Consider the following 16,468-nt stretch of genomic DNA (forward strand, 5'->3'; position numbering starts at 1 on the left):
AGCTTCAGATTCTCTCTCCCTCCCACTCTCTCTCTCTCTCTCTATATATATATCAAATAAATAAATAAATCTTTAAAAAGAAGAAAATTCCATTAAAATGCAAATTGTGCTCGGAAAATTGGACATCCACATGCAGAAGAATGAAACTGGACCACTCTCTCTCACCAGACACAAAGATAAACTCAAAATGGATGAAAGATCTAAATGTGAGACAAGATTCCATCAAAATCCTAGAGGAGAACACAGGCAACAACCCTTTTTGAACTCGGCCACAGTAACTTCTTGCAAGATATATCCATGAAGGCAAAAGAAACAAAAGCAAAAATGAACTATTGGGACTTCATCAAGATGAGAAGCTTTTGCACAGCAAAGGATACAGTCAACAAAACTAAAAGACAACCTAGAGAATGGGAGAAGATATTTGCAAATGACGTATCAGATAAAGGGCTAGTTTCCCAGATCTATGAAGAACTTATTAAATTCAACACCAAAGAAACAAACAATCCAATCATGAAATGGGCAAAAGACAGGAACAGAAATCTCACAGAGGAAGACCTAGACATGGCCAACACGCACATGAGAAAATGCTCTGCATCACTGGCCATCAGGGAAATACAAATCAAAACCACAATGAGATCCCACCTCACACCAGTGAGAATGGGGAACATTAACAAGGCAGGAAACCACTAATGTTGGAGAGGATGCGGAGAAAAGGGAACCCTCTTGCACTGTTGGTGGGAATGTGAACTGGTGCAGCCACTCTGGAAAACTGTGTGGAGGTTCCTCAAAGAGTTAAAAATAGATCTGCCCTATGACCCAGCAATTGCACTGCTGGGGATTTACCCCAAAGATACAGATGCAATGAAACGCCGGGACACCTGCACCCCGATGTTTCTAGCAGCAATGGCCACAATAGCCAAACTGTGGAAGGAGCCTCGGTGTCCATCGAAAGATGAATGGATAAAGAAGCTGTGGTTTATGTATACAATGGAATATTCCTCAACCATTAGAAACAACAAATACCCACCATTTGCTTCAACGTGGATGGAACTGGAGGGTATTATGCTGAGTGAAGTAAGTCAATCAGAGAAGGACAAACAGTGTATGTTCTCATTCATTTGGGGAATATAAATAATAGTGAAAGGGAATATAAGGGAAGGGAGAAGAAATGTATGGGAAATATCAGAAAGGGAGACAGAACATGAAGACTCCTAACTCTGGGAAATGAACTAGGGGTGGTGGAAGGGGAGGAGGGCAGAGGGTGGGAGTGAATAGGTGACGGGCACTGAGGGGGGCACTTGATGGGATGAGCACTGGGTGTTATTCTGTATGTTGGCAAATTGAACACCAATAAAAAATAATTTATTATTAAAAAATAAAAATAAAAAAATAAAAAGGTCACTGAAGAAGAACAGATAACCTGAATAGCTCTACATTTGTTAAATTGAAAACATAGTTAAAAACCTTCCTTCAAAAAAGGAAACAAAATAAAACTACAGCATCAGATAATGTTACTGGTAAATTCTACCAAAAATATAAAGAAGAAAGATGATATATTCTAGAAAAACTCTTCCAGAAAATTGAAGAGGAGAAAGTACTTCTCACCTTATTTTGCCAATATCAACCTGGTATCAAAACAGACATAGACAATATAAGAAAATTACAGACCAATAAGCCTCATGAACATCCTAACAAAATTTTAGCAAGTAAAATTTAGGAATATATACAAAATATAATAGATTGTGACCATCTGGGTTTTAATTAAACAATGCAAAATTTTTTTAAAGTCAATCAAAGTGATTCATCATATTTATAGGATACAAAAGAAAACCCATGTGATCGACTTAATACAGAAAAATGTTTATTAAGATGTTTTTATGTTTGGTAAAATTCAAGAGTTATTTATAATAAAAACTCTCAGGAAACTGAGACTAGAAGACAACTTCCTCAACCTGATAAAAGGAAACAACCTATTGCTTTTATCAGGCAAATATTGAAAACAAGGCAAATATTTCCTCTCTGTTCATTTTATTCAATGTTGCATTGCAGACTCTAGCCAATGCAGTAGGGCAATAGAAAAAAATAGTTTAAAGTAGTCTACATAGTCAACCTTAAAGAAGCTGCAAAAATGTTATTAAAACTAATAAGTAAGTTTAGCAAGCTTCAGGGAATTAAGTTCAACATATGAAAACATATCACATTTTATGAACAATAAATATTTATAAATGAAAATTTAAAAGGCATGTCATTTACAATATTTTCAAATAATAAAAAAGTTTAGGGATATATTAACCAAAATAATGAAAATATGTGCACTGAAATCTACAAAATACTCCTGAGAGAAATTAAGAGCCAAAAAAAAAAAAAAAAAAGAAATGAAGCTACGTACCATGCTTATCAATCAGAAGACTGAACAGGGTTAAGATAGCAATTATCACAAATTGAAATATAAGTATAATTGAATCCCAAGTAACATCACAGCAGCACATTTTTCTTTGCTGGAAATTTATAAGCTGGTTTCAAAATATATATGGAACATCAAAGGATTTAGAGCAAACAAGAGTGGTCAAGTTTAAAGACTTACATTACCTGTACCAAGGTTTATTAATAAGCTACAGTTGTCAAGTATTGGAGCAATGATAGACAAATAAAGTCCAGAAATGGATACATGTATACCTGGTCCATTGATTTTTGACAAAGGCATTATGGTAACTCAATTGGAAAAAGGATAGTATTTTAAACAAATTGTGCTATAAAAATTAGATAGCCACATGGGAAATAAAATAAATAAACCCGGACCTCTACTTTACACTATACAGAAACATTTGCTTAAAATGGATAATAGCCTTACCTGTTAAGAAGTAAAACTATAAAAATTAACATGAAAAAACAAGACAGAAATATTTGTGACCTTGGGTAAGGCAAATATTTCTTGTATGGAACACAAGTATAAGCCATTACAGAAAAATGAATAAGGTGAATTTATTTTGATTAGATCAAAATAAAATATAACTGCACTTTAAAAGATCCTGTTCAGAAAATGAAAAGGCAAGCCACAGAATGGATGAAAATATCTGCAGAGTTTTTAAAATAAAAATATTTCAATATATATTCTATATTGAAAATATATAAAAATTCTTACAACCCCACGAGAAGACTTAGGAAAGATGAATAAAATTGGCAAAAGGTTTGAATAGAAACTTTGCCAAAAGAAGTTTACAAATGGCTAAAACGTACACAAAAAGTTGCTTAGGATTATTAATTATTAGGGAAATTCAAATGAAAACCAAAGTGATATATCACATAGTAGAAATGTGCTAAAACGTAAAGGCATGTGTCAGGAATATGTGGACCGACTAGAACATTCATCCATTGCTGATGGGAATGGGAAATGCACAATTGATAATGGAAAACAATTTGGCAGTTTCCTATTAAGTTAAAACGCATTTACCATACAACCCAGTAATCCTGCTCTTACATATTTAGCCAAAAGCAATGAAAACATGTTTACAGAAAGGCTTGTTCTCAAAAATTCATAGCAACCTTATGTGTAATAGTAAAAAACTGGAAACAATCCAAATGCCCATCCTCTGGTATATCCATACCGTGGAATACTACCCAGGAATAAAAAGGAATAAACTTCTGATACCCATGACAATGTGGACAAATCTCAAAAGTAAATTGAAATAAACCAAATACATATTGTATGATATCACTTATATGAATTCTATAAAAGACAAAAAACCAAGTGACACAGAGCAGATCAGTGGTAAGTTGGGCTGGGGTGGGGGCAATGTGAGAACAAAAGGTTGTGTGGGAACTTTCGAGAGTGATGGACATGTTCTGTGTCAGGATTGCGGTGCTGGCTACACAACTGTGTACACGTGCCAAAGTCATCAAATTGTACACTCGAATTTGGTGAACTTTATTGTATGTAAATTATGCCCCAACAAAGCCAATTAAGGGAACATTTCTTTAGGCTCTCTTGTTTATAACACATGTACTGAGGAGTGAAGAAGAAAAGGTTGTTTATTAAGAAATTATAAGACCTTCAATTTTCTCTTTTTTTTTTTAACCTCTGTCTTCAGAGGTCTTCAACTGTCTTTCATAATGCCTTTTCTTTTTTTCCCTGTGGATATCGTACGAGCTCTTCAAATTCAATTCATCCGATCTCACATCATCATAGCTGTCCCCATGTATTATGCTTTTGTTTTGTTTTGTTTTGTTTTCTGACTCACCTCTGCATGCCAAAGCCAGAACCCTGGATTTTCTTTTTTTTTCTTTGAGTCAGTGTTATTTCCTCAGCAATCCAAGGTTAACCTGGTATGGTGTTTTTTTTACCTTTGAAATCTTTCTGGTTCTCTGCATCTGCTCTGCCTCCACGGCCTGTAGGCCTCATGGTGTCCCTCTGAGAGGACAGCAACAGCCTCCTAGCTGTGCCTCTGCCTCCACCGTAATCTAATTCCAGATCTGACCTGTCACTTGCCCTTCCAGCAGCCCCACACTGCCGACAGTCCTAATCGCTTTACATGGGTGTATAAGGCCAGCAATCACCTGCCCTGCTTACCCTACAATCCTAACTCTGGCCTCCGCCAGAGAATTGTCCTCAGTTCTTACAGTAGTGTGGCACGTTTCTGTCCACCTCTGGGAACGGTGGACATTTCAGCCTGTCCTCAATCCCCATGCCCCTCTGTCCCAACCTCCCCAATCTATCTGCTTCTTACTCATCCTGCAGTTCTTCAGCTTAGACATCACCTCCTCTGGCCACCATTTGACTTGTCTTGTGTTTCCATGGCACCCAGAACCCCAGTCCAAGCAGTTACCCCAGAGAAATCTTTTTGGAATCTTTCAACCTATACCCCCTTCTAGACTACAAGCTCCACGAGGGCAAAGAACTTTCCATCTTCCTCACCAGACCTCCAGAAACTGCCATGATGCATTTTACATAGAAAACACTCAACTAATAAGGGTTAAAAAAGTTAAGTGATTTCGCTTTCTCCTATTGTTATCAAAAAACATTCAGATTAATCACATTATTTTTTTTTAATTAAATGCTGAGTCATGTGCTTCGCTATTGAGCACATGGTTCAAATACTCCCTATCTCCATAGGCAGCCATTTTTCAGGGTCACTTTTTAATTTAATTTAATTTTTTAAATCTTTTTTTAAATTCAGGATTTACAACAAGTTTCCTTCTTTTATTTTTTTTAAAGATTTTATTTATTTATTCATGAAAGACACAGGGAGAGAGAGGCAGAGACACAAGCAGAGGGAGAAGCAGGCTCCATGCAGGGACCCTGATGTGGGAGTCGATCCCAGGACTCCAGGATCACACCCTGGGCCAAAGGCAGGCACTAAACCGCTGAGCCACCCAGGGATTCCCTTAAGGGTCACTTTAAAAGCATCATTGGATCCCTTTCATTGTAGTAATCCCCCTCATTTCTCACTCATTCTTTAATTTCCTGAAACTTGTGAACATGCGGTGTTAATAAGTGCCCGTAATAAGTGCAGTTGCACCAGACAGCACTCAAGATACTCCATCATTGATCTGCACCTGTCTGTCCACCACTTTTTCCTTCTTACAAGGTGAGAGGGAGGTCTCAGTTTGCACGCAATATGTGTCTTCTGTTTAAAAAGAAGTGGGTATTTATGTAAAAATTTTCTCGTGTTCAGGGCAAAAGCCCACAGATTGAGAATCCATCTTCTCTCTGATAAAATGCATGGTCATTGTTGGAAATATTATGTACTGAACCTCGGCTGGTGCATTTTAGTAGATTCTGAGAGTGTTTAGTGACATTGAAGAAGGTTTATTTTAAGGAGTAGCCAGATAGGGATCGTCAAAGTTCATGATTTATTGGAGTATAACACGAAATAGTATCTTTCTTTATATCATTATATAGTTCGCCATGGTTCTTGTATTTTCTCTTCCTTATGATTTTCTTAAAACCCTTTGCTTTTCTCTGGCTTACTTTAGTGTAAGAGCATAGTGTATAATACATACAACATGTGAAACGTGTAAATTAACGTTTATGTTATCAATAAGGCTTCCAGTCATCAGTGAGCTATTAGAGATTAAGTTTTTAGGGAGTGAAAAGTTACTATGGATTTTGGACCATACAGGGGTCGGCACCCCTAACCTCTGTGTTTTTCAGGGGTCAACAGTATGTATTTATTTATGAAACTTTGGTTATACTCTACTTGTTCAACTCACTTTCTCATGGTTATATTAAATTTGTTCACTGACCGTAATTTATTTAACCATACTTCTATTGCTGAATATTTTTATGGCAGCATAAACAATGCTGCAAAGAACAAAATGAGCATAAATCTTTTTTAATATCTCAAATTGTTTTCTTAGAATACATTCCTACAAGTGAACTTGCTGGCTCAAATGTGTGAATATTTGTAAGGCTTTTGTTATATCACATCCATATTACCCTCTAAAAAGCTATGTTATCTTACATTTCTAAAAACAATTTATGACTGTCCTCATTTCCCACCACCCTTGCCAATACTGATTATTATCATTTTTTATCTTTGCCAGTGTTGCATGTGAAATGTCTTTTTCAATTAATATTTCAATATGTATTTCTTTGATATTGTGATGTAGATTTTCTTATACTGTTTATAACTTGTCTAGTGAATTTCTTGGTATTTTCTTTTAACAATTTTCCTCTTATAATGTACCACATAAATAAGAACAGTTGCTCTTCATTTTTACTTTATTTTTCAATTACTTTTACGGTTCACCTTTGTTTTTTTATTTATTTTATGAGAATAGTTTTTCAAGTTTATGCTTTTGAATTCATTAACATTTCTAATTTGGTTGTATATTTTTCATTTCTACCAAGAAATCAGATTTTCATCTGTACATTTTTACTGATTTTATGAGTTTAACCTGTATTATTTTAACACTTTATTCCATCTGCAGTTTTTAAATAAATATTGTGAGGTAGACATAAAAGTGTTTATTTTCCAACTAATCAACAAATTATGCCATTCCTCCTTCCCATTGATTAAATCATTCTTCCCTATTGAGTAAAATGGATTTTTTATCATAGGAAGCACATGTTCTCTCTGGTAATCTTGGGCTACTTATTCATCCTTCTTATTTGACTTATATATGCAAAACAGTACATTTATGTTCATTCAAATATGGCTTGAATTTCACTTTTCATCATATGATATTCACTGACCAGACATAGTTAAGTAAAGTGTTGAGTGTGTGTTGGATCATTTTCTCAGTTTTCTACTTCTTTCCATCAATTCATCTGTCCTTATATTAGTATCATGCCAGGGAGTCATTATTATAGCTTCAAAAAGGTGATATCTAATTTTGAAAGCTCTTTTCGATATTCATTCTTTCATAACTTTTTTTGTTGCTGCTTTTCATTTATTCTTCCATAGGAGTTTTAGGACCCATTGTATTGAAATTGTTTTAAATTTGTACATTTAGTTGTGGAGATTCACTACCTTATAATATTTGCATTCAGGAGCATGACATATATCTATACAAAATCAACCTAACCCAGTTTCTCAATAAAGTTTTACATTTATGTTGATGCTGTCAATATATTATTGAGTTCATTCTTAAGCACAATTTTATGTCTTTTTAAAAATGCATTTCCTTTTCCCATTTTGTTATTCTACATGGATTATGATTGGTTATTACTCCAGTGAGGCTATCTCTGAAACCTGAAAATAGGCCAGAATCGCTTGTCATAGAAGGGTATCACTAACCTGTGCTTATCGGGAAGAAATGACCACCACAAAGTGAATAGAAAGCAGAAAATATCATATGATGAACTCAGAGGTATTGTCCAGTCTGAAAGGAATGGCTACTCATCAGTTTCAACAATTGTTGCCAGTCAGGACTCTGTCTGGGATTCTGATTTCACAGGGGAATATGGAAATCTAGTTTTATGTGAAATGAGCTCTGAATTTCTAAGTAATGATAAAGGCACATAAGGCAAATTCAATGTAAAAAATAGTAAGATCCTAGTAAAAACAGGAAGTTTTCTGTCTACATTAATTTATTTATGCCAAAAATATTTATTGGTTACCTATTATATATATCATATTCTATAGGGAAAACGAATATATTAGTCGGCTTGGGCTACTATAACAGAACGCCATATACTGGATAACTTAAACAACAAACATTTATTCCTCACAGTTCTGGAGTATGGAAAGTCCAAGATCAAGATCCTGGCAGATGTCTAGTGAGATTCCCTGGCTAGAAATATTCCATATGTCATCAGTTCATGTATATTGCCAAACATTAATGCTAGGAAAGTAATGCATCTCTGAGTCCACAGTAAGAAGACAATGGAAGCTCCATGTTTGGCATCCTATGCCCTCCTTCCCTTGGTTGATTTTAAATATATATCCTCTCCCTGTAATAAATCATTATTAGAAATATAATCACTTTCAGTGAGTCCTGAGATCCTTCCAGCAAATTATCAAAACTGAGGGTGGACTTTTGTGGAGAGTGTTCCCTCTAAACTTTGATAGTTGGCTTAAAAACTCACACTGGTCACTCAGGTTAAAGTCCTAAATGACTCGACCCTTAGTGCAAATACACACACACAAACACACACAGAAAAGATATCAAATCTAGTTTTTTAGTTTTCAGTGATATTGAAATAAAAGCAATCAAGAAAATATTGGATCTTTACTTGGAGCAATTTTTGTAAATGGCATAGAAAAAGCATTTCTCTGCAAGTAAAAAAATTTTGCAGACTGAAATATATAGAACGAGAATTGAATAGATTAGCATAGATCAAAATGATAGTAACGATTATAAGAACACATCACATCCTACACGTCTGAAGTAAGTCCAGCTCATACTAACAGCACTTATAACGGAGATGACAAAACCATGTGGTAATTTTGGAAAATCACATAAAAGTACAAATAACTAGTTTCAAAATGGGGTATGATAAGGGATTTTGTAATCGGTGTGTACATAGGTATTTGTGGAAAAATTAAAAGAGATCAAGTTTTGATTGATAGTCAAAAAAATTTCCTAACTGATCCATGGGATGCACACCAGGCTGTAGCTTAGGTTCATTAATAATGATCTCATTCAGAATACAAATATCTCTCTGTGTGAGAGCTATCTACTTAGTTATCAAAAGTGAAATCTGGGGCTTGCTCTGAGAGAAATATGATTCTATTCCAAATGACCCAGATAACATATTCTGAGCATTAGTTCAAAAGTGATAAACTGAGTAATACTGAGAAGATGCTTTAAAAAAGACAAAGGAAAAGAAGTAGACATTTCTAATCTACATTAAAGGTTTGAGGATAAAACAGTATCTTCAAATGTTTGAATAATCATTATGTAGAAATACAGACACCTGGGCAGCCTGGGTGGCTCAGTGGTTTAGCGCCGCCTTCAGCTCAGGGCCTGATACTGGGGTCTCCAATAGAGTCCCACATCGGGCTCCCTGCATGGAGCCTGCTTCTCTCTCTGCCTGTGTCTCTGCTTCTCTCTCTCCCTCTCTCTGTGTCTCTCATGAATAAATAAATAAAATCTTAAAAAAAAAAAAAAAGAAATACAGACACCTCCACCTGAGTGGCTTGTTAGGTAGAACCAATTCTAGTCTGCAATGATCTCCATGTGAGTAAAACTATCTAATAATCATAGCTGTCCAAGGGTAGAATGAACAAATAAGTATACTTTGCTGTGGAAGCATTTGTCTAAGCATGTGATGGGGACTTTATAGAGAGTACTCAATATAATTTAGTGGTTCTTAATTGATAAACTTTAATCTTCAAAGTGATTTTAAAAACTGAGTCACCTTTAATCACAATCAAACACCTTCAGGTTCCATATCTTCCGATTTGTTTTCCTAGCCCAGAACAGTTTAGAAGTAGTAGGTTAGAAGTGGGGGGAAGCGGTTGCCAGAAATGACCTAACATTTATAGAATTCTTGATATTGTTTTACATATATTATCTGATTTATTCTTTAGGAAAAAAGTTACTATTAAGCCAATCTCTCCTTTTGTAAGAAAAGAGATAAGGTCAGACATTGAAAGAAACCACCCAAGGTCAAACAGCTAGAAAGCAAGAGTACACATTCTGTCCAACCTAGATCCCTCTTCCAATGGCTGTGTTGTTTCTCAAACCACCTCTCTTTAACAGCAGGAAATGAGAGCCAACAATAAGTCAGAGAAGGAATGACAGAGACTTTCTATAAATCAGATTGAATACCTTACAAAGCACAGCTGTCTGGGGCCGTTTAGTGTGCCTACAAACAATGTCTCCTATTTCAAAAAGCTCTCGAATATGTCACTGAATTAGAAGAGTACAGCAACCGAAGTTCATTTGAGTATGCAAGCTCCACAACATCAAGAAAATATGGAGGTGTAGGGGCACCTGGGTGGCTCAGGCAGTTAAGCATCCAACTCTTGATTTCGGCTCAGATCATGATCTCAAGGTCATGGGATGAAGCCCTGAGTGGGGCTCCGAGCTCACTGGGGAGTCTGCTTGAAATCCTCTGCCCTCTTCCCTCTGCCCCTCTCCCAAATAAATAAGTAAATGTTTTTTTTTTTTAAAAAGGAAGGAAAAATAAAAAATAAAAAATTAAAATTAAAAAAAAGGAAAGAAAAAATATGGAGGTGTGTTCAATATGCTATGTCTAAGATCAATGCCATTACCATTTTTCAGGAAAAATTTCATGTAAACTGCTCCTGTTGCTTCAGAAAATTACATTGATTGAGGTTCACATAAAAACCCTTTGATGTATTCTGTGATGGAGTTCAGAAGTTTGCCGGAATCAGCTGCGGACAATACAGATATGTGATAATGGTATCAGGATGGTTTGGTTTCAAATGACAGAAATTCAAATGGAACTAGCTTAGACAATAAAAGAAGTTTATCCAAAGGCTACTTTTCCAGCCTCATGAAGGACAGAGGTAGAGCTGAGCCTCAGAGGCAAGTGGACAAAATGACTGGTCTTGCCCAGGAATCTTTCTTTCCATCTTCTATTTACTGTGGCTTTCCTCAGAGTCATCTTCTCCTACTGAAGACTGGCTTTCTCTACGCTGTGCATGACCTGGCTGCCAGCAGTACCTTGGCTTTACTTTCTGTAACTACTACCATCACTCTAAATTCCATGGACTGTCCTGTCTTAGTCCTATGTGAAAATCATGAATAAGGACCCCAATTACTTAGTTTAGCTCAAGTGTTGAACAGTGAGCCAATCAGTTGCATCCTTGAGAAAGAGTTCACATAGAATCAAAATGGTCTCTGAATGACCAACCTGTATATTAGGACCACGTCCAGACTTGGAAATTATAAGCCAGGGAGACATCACAATAAGCATCTAATGCATTTGGCCTCCATTGAATTAGAAGTTTTTGAGGAAAATTCTACCAAAACATGCACAAATTATTAACAGAAAAATTAGGCAATTAATGGAATAAGCTTCAATGATCTAGAAAATATACTTATTTCAGACATTTCATTGTTTAATGATAGGCGACAAAACATATATTTTAATCAAAGCCTTTTTCCAAGCCTTTTTCGTGTGTGATTGAGGTCCTAATAGAAAACTGCATTTTTGATAAAACGAGTTTCTCTAAGGGATTTTTGTAAAATATTCCAAGATCTGTTTCATCTTCTTCTAGCTCAGTTGTTTTAAAGCATTACTGTACGAGTTGAGGTGAAAGTGGGTAATATTATTCACTTTTACTGAGGCACAAGCCAAAATTCAGTGAGAGCAATGCATGGAAATGTATGTTAATCATTAGAAGAGGCTTAAAAGTGTGTGTTCCAATGACATGGCTATATAGATACAGTTCTTAACTGGAATACTATTTATGTGAAAATTCAAGTTGCTGCCACTGAAAGTTTATGCCGAAGGCAAATTGTCAAATCTGAAATGTAAGGCCTAAAAAGCTGGTCTTGGATAGATTAAAAAACACACAGCAAATAGACTGCATTGTTGCAGGCTGAAGCTCATTTTCAGAAATACATTGCTCAGCACTAAAGTGGACAGTCTAATCAGTTCCTCTGCAGAAACAGCAAGATTTTTACAAATGAAAGAAAATCTGCAGAGATGAAGCTGTGACTGGAAAATTTGATCCACATGGTTGTATTTTTAGATCTGTCAAAGATTGACCTCTGTTTGCAGTTTTCCTAGCAATAGTTTAATGTAAAATTAGCCTATATGTAGCATTTCTATATTTCATGGAATTGTGCTATATATTATACCTTATCTATTATTTCTAGAAGGTCAAATATTCTCTGCGTTAGTTGCAAATATTTCTTCTTTTTGAGCTATGCAAATAATCTTTAGCTTATTGTGCCTACATTTTGTACAGGATTCTGGTTAACTAACCTAAAATCCTTATCTGTGATGAGAAAGCTTGGTGGAAATTTACAGAGGATGGAATGTACTATTTTGTTGCCTTCGGAATATCTAAAGGGTAAAGAGATGGTGAACATATGGGGAAATTCTCACCACTGGAATCCAAACAGGAAGATTTCTTATTTTTTCATCAGTATGTGGGAAAATCTTGGATGTGGAAAAATAGTAACTTCTCCACATTTAAAACAGACACAACCTGGTTGTTTTCACAGGCATATCATTATTATTCCATAGATAAGTGAGTATATAAGTGTGTCAACACATATATACATGTGTGTGGGTACGTAACGGTGACCAGGAGAAAAAAGCTCTAGAGTAAAACCATTACCCTATTTTAAAGCATGCTTTTACTAAACCTATTATTGGCAATTCAGTTGACAATCATATTACTGTGTGACATTCAAATGTCAAATGCATATCTCATTTTCAACTAAGACCATTACATCATTCCTTGTCAAATGCACTGAAATATGGCTAGGTCTAGCTCTGATTAGATAAGGGACCTCATGCTGGTTTAGCAAATCCAACCCCAGGGATTGATTCCCAAGCCAAGGAAATGGCAAAGTTATTATTGATGATGGTGCCAAAGCTAACAGGTTTCACATGTCCTTCATGAACATATGGCTACGGCCCCAACAGCGACACCATTAAGAGCCATTTGTTCAAGTGTCCTAGAATCATTGCTGAAGAAAGGTGAAAAATATATAAATTTTAAAAACCCACCAGTATAGAAGTTTTCCCAACCCATTGTAGGTTGCTTGGTTCACTGCACTTACCAGAATCATACAAAAAATAATCCTTCGTGTATGTGCAGGAGTTTGTCTCATTAGAGAGACCATATAACAAGTGCATTAGAATCCAAGTCTGGGGTTTGAGTCTGGGCTTTGTGCAGTCCTGGCTATATGACTTTGCAAAGTTTCTAATTTCTCTAAACATCAATTAATTCTTCTACCCATTGTGATTACTGTGAAAATGAAATGAAATCACATATAACCAAGAAATGATGGTTCTTCCTAGGATGTTATTTAGCCTTTTCTCAACTTCATGAAATATGTAGGGTATGCAGTATAGTCTTGTTCTAGATCAAGAAACAGACCCAAGGAGGGAAAGTGCTTGTCCAAGTTCACCAGGCTAATATGGCTGAAAGAGATCAAGCCCAGGTCTCTTGATTTGAAATCTAGTATTCTTAAAGTGTCCATGGAAGAACAGAAACCCTGTAAATTAGACTACAATTAAGGTACTACTACACTCACAGAGGCAAAATGAAATAGTGAATTGGTGTTCAATGACCTCAATGATTCAAACCCAAAAGTACCAAAACACTTTTATGTAATATGTCTGAATATATCAGCCAAATATCCGAATAATTGCTCAATTATTCATATAATTTTGAATGTATATATAAACCTGGTCTTTTTGTGGGGGAGGGGATGAGGGTAGGCTCTGAATCATGTCTCCAATCTTTCCAACATAAATAGAGAGTATTATTTTTCATTTTCCCCTTCTAATTTGTTCAAAATCCGGTGGCTTTTTTTTATTATTATTAAATTGAAGTTTGTGGATAAATGGGAAAATCTTTACTGGAGTACAGTACTTCCAACTGAAATTTTGGTTTGAATTAGGCGACAAGGAACACAACTTCATACAAGAGTGACAAGGCATGGCCTTCTTTGTAGGTGTGTGTTGGGGGTAGGGCATAGTTAGAAATCCTTTCAGCTTCTATTGTTAGTGCAGAACCAAATTCTGATCGGGAGAAAATGTTTCAACCCTGTTAAAAGGGGTTACATTCAAGTTAGCCCAAGACAAATCTCATATCAGGAATGAACCAAAATTACAGTTATTTGAAACTAAAAGAAACCTACCCCTTCTTTTTTCCCCCCTTCTGAACCTTATAAACTGCATACCTATTTCAAGATAGAATTAAATTCTTCTGATTATATTTCCTCAGCTACAGCCCTGAACTGAAAATAATATCAGCATTAAAATAGAAATTAGTGTCATTTAGAAAACAACCAACAACAGTTTTTTAAGCCACAGAAATACACATCAATTGAAACAAATCGTCAGCCGATTTTACTAGTTAAAAATCTAGTGTCTGTGCTAAAAACAAATGTCAGCCTACCATCATTTATGTTTTATAATAAATATAGTGCTTAGCAAAATATAGGAATAACATTACCATGGATTGACAAGCCTTTTATACTCTGAATAGGTACTACACAGAAAGTGCGAGAGCAAGTGCCTTTGTTCACTGTGAAGTCTGCATTGTAGAATGATCCCTAGAGATGAGGAAGGAAGAGGTTCAGACATAATTAGGGCCCATTTGAAAGGCTATGTTCAGTACAATGATGTGGGTGTAAGTTTCTCCACAATAGAGAGGGTGCCCCGACCCTCTCTTCCGGCTGCTAGTAAGTTCTCTGTCCCTCTCATCAACCTTCTGGGTTTTGCTCTAAAACCTGTCCAAACTGAAAGGTCTTCTCAAGCTAGACAATGAGCACGTAAGGTGGCCACTCTCCTGCCTGTGACAAGTTCTATCCTTGGAATTTTTAACCTCTTTTTTTTTTTTTTTTAAGATTTTAATTATTTATTCCTGAGAGACACAGAGAGAGAGGCAGAGACACAGGCAGAGGGAGAAAAGCAGGCTCCCTGTGGGGAGACCGATGCAGGACTCGATCCCAGGATCCCAGGGTCCCACCCTGAGCCAAAGGCAGATGCTCAACCACTGAGCCACCCAGGAGTCCCCAGGAGCAGCACCTTTAAAGAAGAGATTGGTGGGTGAAGCTACCCCACTACCCCACACACAGTAGAACTTACATAGACCTTTTTTGACCAGACATGAAAGGAAGCCTCAAAAGCAGAAAAGAGAAAATCATAGATTATAGGAAGTGGTTACAACGTTTTTATTTTTTTTTAAAGGGGAAAAGATGCCCACTTTTAAATTTTCCTTGCACCATGCACAATCTGAGACTGCTTTTTGTCTCACTTTACTAGAAGGGCCACATTATGAATCAAGTAAGATGAAAAAGAAAAAAAAACATTTTGCCAAATTATGATTGCTAAGATGATTAAATTTTTTTGTTTTTGTTTAAACAGCTGTCCTTTCTACATATTTGCCCCCCAAATTCTACTTCTAGGAATTTTTCCTGAGAAAAGAAAGAACAAATGTGCTCTAAACTGTAAGTCTATAAAAGAGTTTTAACAAAAATTAAAATAGAGTACCGGTTAGAAATACCATGATATTTGCCTGTATACAATGGAATAAAATGCAGCCATTAAAATGATGATACTGAACATTTTTTTTAAGATTTTATTTATTTATTCATGCGAGACACACAGAGAGAGAAGCAGAGACACAGGCAGAGGGAGAAGCAGGCTCCATGAGGGGAGCCCGATGCGGGACTCGATCCCAGGACCCCGGGGTCACACCCTGAGCTAAAGGCAGGTACTCAAACGCTGAGCCACCCAGGTGTCCCGATGATACTGAAATTTTTCATTTAGTCTCTGCATACTTGTTTAGTTCTTAACTGTAGGGCCAGATCCCGGCACATCATTGGTATATAGCGGTATCTGCTTTCAGGAACTTCACAGGTACTTGAGATAAGGGTGGACATATATTTATTGAAAAAAAAACAAAAACAAAAGCAAAAAACAACACAACAAACTAAAGAACATTATACTTTTGATTTGGCTAAATATATGTTATTTATACACACTTATGTTTGTGTATATATACTCATGCACATTATAATATGCATATTGCACCTGTTAGTTATCGCTGCATAACAAATCACCCAAAACAGTCATTAATTATCACTTATGCATTTGTGCACCACTGTAGGCTTGTAGATTGGCTGGAACCGCTCTGCTCCACATGTTTCTCATCCTTTTAGTACAGTGGGCTAGCCCGAGCATGTTCTTTTTGTGGTAGTGACATAGGTACAAGGGAGAGAATGGAAATAAAGACACTCTCTTTAGGTCTAGGCATAGGAATGTACCATGAAAAATGTAGGAAAGGCCCAAGATGCTTAGGCCCTGACATTAGTTATCTGAATGATAGCATTAGGTGTGAATTTTAATTTCTTCTGTTTA

The 16,468-nt window shown here is 36.1% G+C and overlaps 1 long non-coding RNA gene across 3 annotated transcripts in view; it reads left to right on the top strand.

Moving 5' to 3' along the window:
• Positions 1 to 4,859: 4,859 nt before the first annotated feature.
• The window catches only part of LOC140622453 (uncharacterized), a 34,147-nt gene continuing 22,538 nt past the window's right edge, over positions 4,860 to 16,468 (top strand). For all 3 annotated transcript variants that reach the window (XR_012022219.1, XR_012022221.1, XR_012022220.1), the window contains exons 1-2: positions 4,860 to 4,978; positions 15,473 to 15,555. This is a non-coding gene — a long non-coding RNA (uncharacterized lncRNA). The remainder of the gene's footprint in view (positions 4,979 to 15,472; positions 15,556 to 16,468) is intronic.

This window comes from Canis lupus, chromosome 31, assembly GCF_048164855.1.
Source record: "Canis lupus baileyi chromosome 31, mCanLup2.hap1, whole genome shotgun sequence".
NCBI classification, from domain to species: Eukaryota; Metazoa; Chordata; class Mammalia; order Carnivora; family Canidae; genus Canis; species Canis lupus.